Raw genomic sequence first — 11,953 nt, forward strand, 5'->3', positions numbered from 1 at the left:
GCTTGGGTGCTGTTCTTACTTGAACAAGCATCCCACTTATGATTAACCTCTATTGCAAGCATCCGCAACTACAACAAAAGTATTAAGGTAAACCTAACCATCGCATGAAACATATGGATCCAAATCAGCCCCTTACGGAGCAACGCATAAACTAGGGTTTAAGCTTCTGTCACTCTAGCAACCCATAATATACTTATTACTTCCCAATGCCTTCCTCTAGGCCCAAATAATGGTGAAGTGTTATGTAGTCGACGTTCACATAACACCACTAGAGGCTAGACAACATACATCTCATCAAAATGTCGAACGTATACCAAATTCACATGACTACTAATAGCAAGACTTCTCCCTTGTCCTCAGGAACAAACGTAACTACTCACAAAGCATATTCATGTTCATAATCAGAGGGGTAATAATATGCATAAAGGATCTGAACATATGATCATCCACCAATTAAACCAACTAGAATCAACTACAAGGAGTAATTAACACTACTAGCAACCTACTAGCACCAATCCCGGACTTGGAGACAAGAATTGGATACAAGAGATGAACTAGGGTTTTGAGATGAGATGGTGCTGATGAAGATGTTGATGGAGATTGCCCTCTCCTGATGAGAGGAGCATTGGTGATGACGATGGTGATGATTTCCCCCTCCGGGAGGGAAGTTTCCCCGGCAGAACAGCTTTGCCGGCGCCCTAGATTGGTTCCGCCTCATGGCGGTGGAGTTTCGTCCCAAAAGGTTGCTTCTTGTTTTTTTCTTGACGAAGGACTTTGTATAGCAGAAGATGGTCATCAGAGAGCCACTAGGGGGCCCACAAGGTAAGGGGGCGCGCCCTAGGGGGGGCCCCACCCTCGTGGACAGGGTGTGGGCCCCTTGGTCTTCATCTTTGGCAAGGATTTTTCATTATTTATTATAAGGTATTCCATGGAGTTTCAGGACTTTTGGAGTTATGCAGAATAGGTCTCTAATATTTGCTCCTTTTCCAGCCCGGAATTCCAGCTGCCGGCATTCTCCCTCCTTATGTAAACCTTATAAAATAAGAGAGAATAGCCATAAGTATTGTGAAATAATGTGAAATAACAGCCCATAATGCAATAAATATCGATATAAAAGCATGATGCAAAATGGACGTATCATGGATGTGCCACAAATACGATGTCAACTACATGATCATGCTAAGCAATATGCCAATGATGGAGTTTGTCATAATAAACGGAACGGTGGAAAGTTGCATGGCAATATATCTCGGAATGGCTATGGAAATGCCATAATAGGTAGGTATGGTGGCTGTTTTGACAAAGGTACATGGTGGGTGTATGATACCGGTGAAAGGTGTGCGGTATTAGAGAGGCTAGCAATGGTGGAAGGAAGAAAAGTGCGTATAATCCATTGACTCAACATCATAAAGAACTCATATACTTATTGGAAAAATCTACAAGTTATCAAAGCAAAGTATTACGCGCATGCTCCTAGGGGGATAGATTGGTAGGAAAAGACCATCGCTCATCCCCGACCGCCACTCATAAGGAAGACAATCAAAAAATAAATCATGCTCTGACTTCATCACATAACGGTTCACCATACGTGCATGCTACGGGAATCACAAACCTTAATACAAGTATTTCTAAAATTCACAACTACTCAACTAGCATATCTTTAATATCACCATCTTCATATCTCAAAACAATTACGAAGCATCAAACTTCTCATAGTATTCAACACACTCATAAGAAAGTTTTTACTATTCTTGAATACCAAGCATATTGGGATTATTTAAGAAAATTACCATGCTATTTAAGACTCTCAAAATAATCTAAGTGAAGCATGAGAGATCAATAGTTTCTATAAAACAAATCCACCATTGTGCTCTAAAAGATATAAGTGAAGTACTAGAGCAAAACTATATAACTCAAATGATATAAGCGAAGCACACAGAGTATTCTAACAAATTCCAAATCATGTATGGCTCTCTCAAAAGGTGTGTACATCAAGGATCGATGATTGTGGTAAACTAAAAAGCAAAGACTCAAATCATACAAGATGCTCCAAGCAAAACACATATCATGTGGTGAATAAAAATATAGCTCCAAGTAAAGTTACCGATAGAAGTAGAGGAAAAGAGGGGATGCCTTCCGGGGCATCCCCAAGCTTTGGCTTTTAGGTATCCTTAGATTATCTTGGGGGTGCCATGGACATCCCCAACCTTAGGCTCTTGCCACTCCTTGTTCCATAATCCATCAAATCTTTACCCAAAACTTGAAAACTTCACAACACAAAACTTAAAGTAGAAAATCTCGTGAGCTCTGTTAGCGAAAGAAAACAAAAGACCACTTCAAGGTACTGTAACGAACTCATTCTTTATTTATATTGGTATTAAATGCTACTTCTTGAGCACTGCGTTGGTTTTCCTCGAAGAGGAAGGGATGATGCAGCAAAGTAGCGTAAGTATTTCCCTTGGTTTTTGAGAACCAAGGTATCAATCAGTAGGAGGCTACGCGCGAGTCCCTCGTACCTGCACAAAACAAATAAATCCTCACAACCAACGCAAATAGGGGTTGTCAATCCCTATAAGGCCACTTACGAGAGTGAGATCTGATAGATATGATAAGATAATATTTTTGGTATTTTTATGATAGAGATGCAAAGTAAAATAAAGGAAAAGTAAATAGCAAAGGAAATAACTAAGTAGTAGAAGATCAATATGATAAAGATAGACCCGGGGTCCATAGGTTTCACTAGTGGCTTCTCTCGAGAGCATAAGTATTCTACGGTGGGTGAACAAATTACTGTTGAGCAATTGATAGAATTGAGCATAGTTATGAGAATATCTAGGTATGATCATGTATATAGGCACCACGTCCGAGACAAGTAGACCGACTCCTGCCTGCATCTACTACTATTACTCCACTCATCGACCGCTATCCAGCATGCATCTAGAGTATTAAGTTAAAAACAGAGTAACGCCTAAAGCAAGATGACATGATGTAGAGGGATAGACTCATGCAATATCAAGAAAACCCCATCTTGTTATCCTCGATGGCAACATTACAATACCTGCCTTGCTGCCCCTGCTGTCACTGGGAAAGGACACCGCAAGATTGAACCCAAAGCTAAGCACTTCTCCCATTGCAAGAAAGATCAATCTAGTAGGCCAAACCAAACTGATAATTCGAAGAGACTTGCAAAGATAACAAATCATACATAAAAGAATTCAGAGAAGATTCAAATATTATTCGTAGATAGACTTGATCATAAACTCACAATTCATCGGTCTCAACAAACACACCGCAAAAAGAAGATTACATCGAATAGTTCTGAGGTAAACTAACTATGGACCCCTAGGTCTGAGGTAAACTACTCACACTTCATCGGAGAGGCTATGGTGTTGATGTAGAAGCCCTCCGTGATCGATGCCCCCTCTGGCGGAGCTCCGGAACAGGCCCCAAGATGGGATCTCGTGGATACAGAAAGTTACGGCGGTGGAATTAGTGTTTTGTCTCCATTTCTGATCGTTTGGGGGTACGTAGGTATATATAGGAGGAAGGAGTACGTTAGTGGAGCAACAGGGGGACCACGTGGGTGGAGGGCGCGCCTGGGGTAGGCAGGCGCGCCCCCTACCTCGTGGCCTCCTCTTTTCTTTCTTGACGTAGGGTCCAAGTCTCCCTGGTCTTGTTCATTGAGAAAATCACGTTCCTGAAGGTTTCATTCCGTTTGGACTCCGTTTGATATTCCTTTTCTTCGAAACCCTAAAACAGGCAAAAAACAACAATTCTGGGCTGGGCCTCCGGTTAATAGGTTAGTCCCAAAAATAATATAAAAGTGGATAATAAAGCCCAATAATGCCCAAAACAGTAGATAATATAGCATGGAGCAATCAAAAATTATAGATACGTTGGAGACATATCATTAAACCTACTGTATTCCAACTTCTCTATGGTTTATAAACTATTTTACTAGCCATAGATTCATCAAAATAAGCAAACAACACACGAAAACAGAATCTGTCAAAAACAGAACAATCTGTAGTAATCTGTAGCTAGCGCAAGATCTGGAACCCCAAGAATTCTAAACTAAATTGTTGGACGTGAGGAATGGATCTATTAATCATCTGCAAAAAGAATTAACTAAATAGCACTTTCCAAATAAAAATGGCAGTAGTTCTCGTGAGCGCTAAAGTTTCTATTTTTTACAGCAAGATATCAAGACATTCCCCAAGTCTTCCCAACGGTTCTACTTGGCACAAACACTAATTAAACACAAAAAGCACAACCTAAACAGAGGCTAGATAAATTATTTATTACTAAACAGGAGGAAAATTCAAGGAATAAAAACAAAATTGGGTTTCCTCCCAACAAGCGCTATCGTTTAACGATCCTAGCTAGGCATAAAAAGCAAGGGTAGATCTAGGTTTTGCCATAATAGTAAGATAGATCATTAAAACTCATTTAATATTCTCTACGTTCGGCAGCAAGTTTTCTTTGAGGCAAGCAAAAGTAATCAAAAGGGCTAAATTTAATGCGACAAAAGTCCCCAAGATCAACCTTGGGAGGTATAGGTTCCTCCTTTGGTCGTTCGTATTGCACAACCAATTCATCATTATAAGCATTCTTTTGACAGAACTTTGTGAGCCTATATTCAAGAGAATATCCTAGTTCATTATTTCGAATGGCCAAATCATCATTAAGTTCAGAAATTCTATCAACTAAAACATTGGTAGGAACCCTTTTTCTAAGATTTTCATTGAAAGCAACATAGTCTAGAGATTGAAAACGCATTATTTCTTCTTGATCAAAAAGGATAGCCTCTATGGGAGGATGACAAGCGTCCACCCTATAATGCACAAAGATTTATTTGGCCTCTTTTATTATGAATCTAAACTCATGAGCCAAAAAGATAGTAGCGGCACGCTTAACAGAAGAATGCTCAATATTAGAAAATTCTAGGAAAATCCTTTGTATGCAAGGATGCAAGTGCATGAATTGTCTTTCAAGTTCAACTACAAGCATGGCAATAGCGTCCACAAGACTACTAGTTCTATGAAGGATCGAACTACCCATAGAAGGTAAAGTACCGGCACAAGTAAAGAAATCTTGAATAACTCCTTTTCCAATAATATTACCACTACCAACACATAATTTTTTTGTATGTAAGATGGGGTGTTCTTTAGCAGGAGCATCAGAATTTTTCATGATATTATTATTGTCCATATCGACAATAATTTCCCCAATTTCAGACATAACGGCAGAAAGCGCAAAAGGCAAAAAGAGGCAAATAGAGAAAGAAAGGGAGGATAGAGAGAGAGAGAGGGCGAATAAAACGACAAGGGTGAAGTGGGGGAGAGGAAAACGAGAGGCAAATGGAAAATAATGTAATGCGGGAGATAAGGATTGTGATGGGTACTTGGTATATTGACTTTTTTGTAGACTCCCCGGCAACGGCGCCAGAAATCCTTCTTGCTACCTCTTGAGCACTGCGTTGGTTTTCCCCGAAGAGGAAGGGATGATGCAGTAAAGTAGCATAAGTATTTCCCTCGGTTTTTGAGAACCAAGTATCAATCCAGTAGGAGGGTACGCGCGAGTCCCTCGCACCTGCACAAAACAAATAAATCCTCGCAACCAACGCGATAAGGGGTTGTCAATCCCTACACAGCCACTTACGAGAGTGAGATCTGATAGATATGATAAGATAATATTTTTACTATTTTTATGATAAAGATGCAACGTAAAATAAAAACAAACTAAAAAGCAAAGGAAATTACTAAGCATTGGAAGATTAATATGATGAAGATAGACCCAGGGGCCATAGGTTTCACTAGTGGCTTCTCTCAAGAGCATAGGTATTCTACGGTGGGTGAACAAATTACTGTTGAGCAATTGACAGAATTGAGCATAGTTATGAGAATATCTAGGTATGATCATGTATATAGGCATCACGTCCGAGATAAGTAGACCGAATCCTGCCTACATCTACTACTATTACTCCACTCATCGACCGCTATCCAGCATGCATCTAGAGTATTAAGTTAATGAAAACAGAGTAATGCCTTAAGCAAGATGACATGATGTAGAGGGATAAACTCATGCAATATGATGAAAACCCCATCTTGTTATCCTCGATGGCAACGATACAATACGTGCCTTCCTGCCCCTACTGTCACTGGGAAAGGACACCGCAAGATTGAACCCAAAGCTAAGCACTTCTCCCATTGCAAGAAAGATCAATCTAGTAGGCCAAACCAAACTGATAATTCGAAGAGACTTGCAAAGATAACCAATCATACATAAAAGAATTCAGAGAAGATTCAAATATTGTTCATAGATAGACTTGATCATAAACCCACAATTCATCGGTCTCAACAAACACACCGCAAAAAGAAGATTACATCGAATAGATCTCCACAAGAGAGGGGGAGAACATTGTATTGAGATCCGAAAAGAGAGAAGAAGCCATCTAGCTAATAACTGTGGACCCGTAGGTCTGAGGTAAACTACTCACACTTCATCGGAGGGGTTATGGTGATGATGTAGAAGCCCTCCGTGATCGATGCCCCCTCCGGCGGAGCTCTGGAACAGGCCCCAAGATGGGATCTCGTGGGTACAGAAGGTTGCGGCGGTGGAATTAGGGTTTTGGCTCCGTCTCTGATCGTTTGGGGGTACGTAGGTATATATAGGAGGAAGGAGTATGTCGGTGGAGCAACAAGGGGCCCACGAGGGTGAAGGGCGCGCCTGGGGGGAGGGTAGGCGCGCCCCCCTACCTCGTGGCCTCCTCCTTTGTTTCTTGACGTAGGGTCCAAGTCTCCTGGGTCTTGTTCCTTGAGAAAATCACGTTCCCGAAGGTTTCATTCCGTTTGGACTCCGTTTGATATTCCTTTTCTTCGAAACCATAAAATAGGCAAAAAACAACAATTCTGGGTTGGGCCTCCGGTTAATAGGTTAGTCCCAAAAATAATATAAAAGTGACTAATAAAGCCCAATAATGTCCAAAAGAGTAGATAATATAGCATGGAGCAATCCAAAATTATAGATACGTTGGAGACGTATCGGCCTACTATGTTCTTAAGAGGCTCGTGGAAGAGCTTGATGTAATACATTCAGCAAATCAACCGGATGCTGACGAAAGGATGGCTGAAGAGGACACTAAAATTGAAGATGACCTTCATTATTATGCAGCTGGAATGCTCAACGCCGCCGCTGAAGCCAACCAATGCAAGCAGGGTGATGGCCAATCAATGGAGCAGCGACAGCAAGAGATGATGAAACTGCCGTTGTATTCTAAAACAAAGGCTATGAAGAAAAATATTGCAGCAAAGAAAAGTGACAAGAGAGCTCAAATAAAGGCACCACCTACAGGAAGAGTCATCGTGCTCGATGAGAATGGAGTGCCACTTGGACGCAGGAAATGTAGGGTGTGCAACTAGGTTGCGGGACACAACAAGCTGACCTGTCCAACACTCTTGGAAACAAACAATGATGAGGAGGTCAAGCAACCCAAATCTCAAAAACAGCAGCCCAAATTTATGGAACAAAAGAAGGGACCACACCCAAAGAAAGCAAGCAACAGACTTTGTAGCATATGCAAGGAGTATGAACCACATAATGCAAGAACATGCCCGAAGCGCGCAGATGCTGAAAAGACAAGAGAAAAGACAGAGAAGAAACATAAAGCAAAACCTAGAGCCATCAACAAGAAAGTGGTGGAAGATGAAGAGGAAGATGAAGATGAAGACACCATTGAAGAAGAGGAAGACGAAGAGGAAGAGGAAGACGACGATGAAGAGGAAGAGGAAGAAGAAGATGAAGAGGAAGAGGTACATGTCAAGCAAAAACCTCTACCACCAAAGCCTAGGAGGAGTGCAAGGCTGATGAACAGTTAGAATAGGTCAATTAACAGAATGCAAACTTATGTCATGTCAATGTACAGAAAAATATTATGTCATGCCCTTTTATTGTTGAACTTTCAAAGAAATTATACACTAGAAGTCCTAGTAAATATACATTGTGAAGTTCAAGTAATATTACAGTGGAAGTTCTGGTACATTATGATAGGAAGTGTTGTGCTGGTGATGTATTGCATGAAAGTGCAAGCAGAAACAAAAATGCAAAAAAATACACTATGAAGTTCAAGTAATATTACAGTGGAAGTTCTGGTATGTTATGAGAGGAAGTGATGTGTTGGTGCTGCTTGCATGAAAGTGCAAGCAAGAACAAAAATGAAAAACATACACTGTGAAGTTCAAGTAAGATTACTGCAGAAGTCCTGGTATATTATGGCAGGAGGTGCTGGTGTTGTATTCCATAAAAGAGCAACCATCAAATAATCATACAGTTTTGAAGTTCGGGTCAGCTTACAGAAGAAGTTCTGGTATATAAAATTGATTTAGGAAAAAATATACTTAAAAAATACAGTTTAGCCGCATAAACTAAGGTTAGCAAAGCCTAACACAACGCGTTCAAATGTGAAGTTCTGCTTGGATACGTGCAGAAGTTCATGTACAATGCCGACAAAAGATAAAGAAACGTCAAGAATATTTTTGCACAATGTTACAGCTAAAATACATTCGCACTTGAAAAAACACAAAAAAACAAATATAAGTTCTATGCAAAAGCATACATATTGGTTGGGTTGAAAATTACCAATACATTACACAACACAGAATATCCTATCCATCTGAAACCAGCAGCCCAGCCACATCTCAATGCAGAAGTTCAAGTCAACGATCATATGTTGGTGTGACGCCCCCGATTCAATCGTACACTAATCATGCACGCAAACGTGTACAATCAAGATCAGGGACTCACGGGAAGATATCACAACACAACTCTAAAAACATAAATAAGTCATACAAGCAACCTATTACAAGCCAGGGGCCTCGAGGGCTCGAATACAAGTGCTCGATCATAGACGAGTCAGCGGAAGCAACAATATCTGAGTACAGACATAAGTTAAACAAGTATGCCATAAGATGGCTAGCACAAACTGGGATACAATCGAAAGAGGCGCAGGCCTCCTGCCTGGGATCCTCCTAACTACTCCTGGTCGTCGTCAGCGGGTTGCACGTAGTAGTAGGCACCTCCGGGGGAGTAGTCGTCATCGACGGTGGCGTCTGGCTCCTGGACTCCAGCATCTGGTTGCGACAACCAGAAAGAAAGGAAAGGGGGAAAATGGGGGAGAAAGCAACCGTGAGTACTCATCCAAAGTACTCGCAAGCAAGGAACTACACTACATATGCATGGGTATATGTGTAAGGAGGCCATATCAGTGGACTGAACTGCAGAATGCCAGAATAAGAGGGGGATAGCTAGTCCTATCGAAGACTACGCTTCTGGCAGCCTCCGCCTCGCAGCATGTAGAAGAGAGTAGATTGAAGTCCTCCAAGTAGCATCTCCAAGTAGCATCGCATAGCATAATCCTACCCGGCGATCCTCCCCTCGTCGCCCTATAGAAAAGCGATCACCGGGTTGTCTGTGGAACTTGGAAGGGTGTGTTTTATTAAGTATCCGGTTCTAGTTGTCATAAGGTGAAGGTACAACTCCAAGTCGTCCTGTTACCGAAGATCATGGCTATTGGAATAGATTAACTTCCCTGCAGGGGTGCACCACATAACCCAACACGCTCGATCCCATTTGGCCGGACACACTTTCCTGGGTCATGCCCGGCCTCGGAAGATCAACACGTCGCAGCCCCACCTAGGCCTAACAGAGAGGTCAGCACGCCAGTCTAACTCCTATGGCGCAGGGGTCTGGGCCCATCACCCATTGCACACCTGCACGTTGCGTGGGCGGCCGAAAGCAGAACTAGCCCCCTTAATACAAGAGCAGGCTTACGTTCCAATCCAGCGCGCGCCGCTCAGTCGCTGACGTCTAGAAGGCTTCGGCTGATACCACGACGCCGGGATACCCATAACTACTCCCGCGTAGATGGTTAGTGCGTATAGACCAAATGGCCAGACTCAGATCAAATACCAAGATCTCGTTAAGCGTGTTAAGTATCCGCGAACGCCGAACAGGGCCAGGCCCACCTGTCTCCTAGGTGGTCTCAACCTGCCCTATCGCTCCGCCACAAAGTAACAGTCGGGGGCCGTCGGGAACCCAGGCCCACCTCTACCGGGATGGAGCCACCTGTCCTTTCAGCCCCCTCATCAGAATCACTTGCGGGTACTCATCGAGCTGACCCGACTTTAGTCACCATCTGTATAGTATGTATGTATATGTAGTATATACCCGTGATCACCTCCCGAGTGATCACGGCCCAATAGTATAGCAAGGCAGACTGACAAGAATGTAGGGCCAATGATGATAAACTAGCATCCTATACTAAGTATTTAGGATTGCAGGTAAGGTATCAACAGATGTAGCAACAATGTCAGGCTATGCATCGGAATAGGATTAACGGAAAGCAGTAACATGCTACACTAATCTAATGCAAGCAGTATAGAGGAGAATAGGCGATATCTGGTGATCAAGGGGGGGCTTGCCTGGTTGCTCTGGCAAGAAGGACGAGCCACCAACACCGTAGTCGAACTGGGGGTTGCCGGCAGTCTCGGGGTCTATCGGAAATAAGTAACGGAGAGGGAACACAATAAATAATAGAGCAATCAAAGCATCACAAAGCGTAACAAGACAATACGCGGTGTTCGGTGTGCCCTAACGCGGTAGTAGGTGATACCGATGAAGGGGGGAAAACATCCGGGAAAGTATTCCCGGTGTTTCATGTTTTCTAACAGATGAACCGGAGGGGGAAAGTTGCGGGTTTGATATGTTAGGGGTGTGTGGTGGACGAACGGGCTGCATATCCGGGTTCGTCTCGTCGTTCTGAGCAACTTTCATATAGAAAGTATTTTCATCTGAGCTACGGTTTATTTTATATGATTTTCTAAAGTTTTAATCATTTTTAGAATTTATTTAATTATTTAATTCTAACATTATCCAGAATAGTGCATGCTGATGTCAGCATGACGTCAGCAGTCAACAAGGAGTTGACTGGGTCAGTCTGACGTGTGGGTCCCGCATGTCACACTCTGTTTACTCTAATTAGGATTTAACTAATCTAATTACAGTTTAATTAATTCACAATTGTTAATTAGGTTAACTAAACAAGATTAATTAAGTTAACTAATTCACTAATTAATTAATTAATTATTAATTTTATTAATTCATTTTTATATTATTTCCTTTTTCTTTTCTTCTCTTTTTTTTAAACATTCTGGGGCCAGGCCCCACATGTCATAGGCCAGGGGCGGCTTAGCGGGCGCGCGGGTTACGGGCGTGCGGGCGCTGGGCCGTTTGGGCGCACGCCCAGGTTACCAGGGGGCGCCGGCCACGGCGGCAGCTGGAGCATCGCGGCAAGGGGCGACAGAGCGGGCCGGACGGGCGAGGCACGGCGGGCGCAGCGGGACAAGGAGGCCAGGGGCTCCGGCGGACGCGTAGAAGGCGCCGGCGGCCATGGCCTAGGAGTACGAGGAGGCGGCATAGCGGGGCGAGGCGTGGCCTGCAGAGGGCACGGGCCAGCGCGGCTGGAGCAGTGGTCGGGGGCACGGCGACGGGGTCACGGCTAACGGCGTGCGATGGCGTTGTGTGCACATGAGGACGGGGGAAGAAGGAGGAGAGGCCGGGGTTTGGCCTCACCGTACGGTGTAGGGTAGAGGTAGCGGCTCGAGGAGGATGACGGGGACGACGGCGAGGTCGGGGCGATGATGCAGTAGCGGGGCGGCGAGGTCGGTGTCGTCCGGCGAGGCAGCACCGGCGACAGCGTCGGCACTGCAGCATTGAGGCGAGGAGGCGGACGGGGACGGTGCTCCGTCGAGGAGAGAGATGAGGAGGCGAGGAGGCAGGCCGGCGTGGTGGCTCTGACGAGGTCGAAGCGGCGGCGGTGATGGTGCTCCAGGGACGATGGGCGACGCGGTCGATGGAGTCGGGGCGGGTCATTCCCCTTCCCGATCCAGATCTGGAT

At 43.8% G+C, this 11,953-nt stretch overlaps 1 pseudogene; it reads right to left on the bottom strand.

Moving 5' to 3' along the window:
• The window catches only part of LOC123043653 (probable LRR receptor-like serine/threonine-protein kinase At4g29180), a 139,528-nt pseudogene that overhangs the window by 84,337 nt on the left and 43,238 nt on the right, over positions 1–11,953 (bottom strand).

Source organism: Triticum aestivum, chromosome 1A (assembly GCF_018294505.1).
Source record: "Triticum aestivum cultivar Chinese Spring chromosome 1A, IWGSC CS RefSeq v2.1, whole genome shotgun sequence".
NCBI lineage: Eukaryota > Viridiplantae > Streptophyta > Magnoliopsida > Poales > Poaceae > Triticum > Triticum aestivum.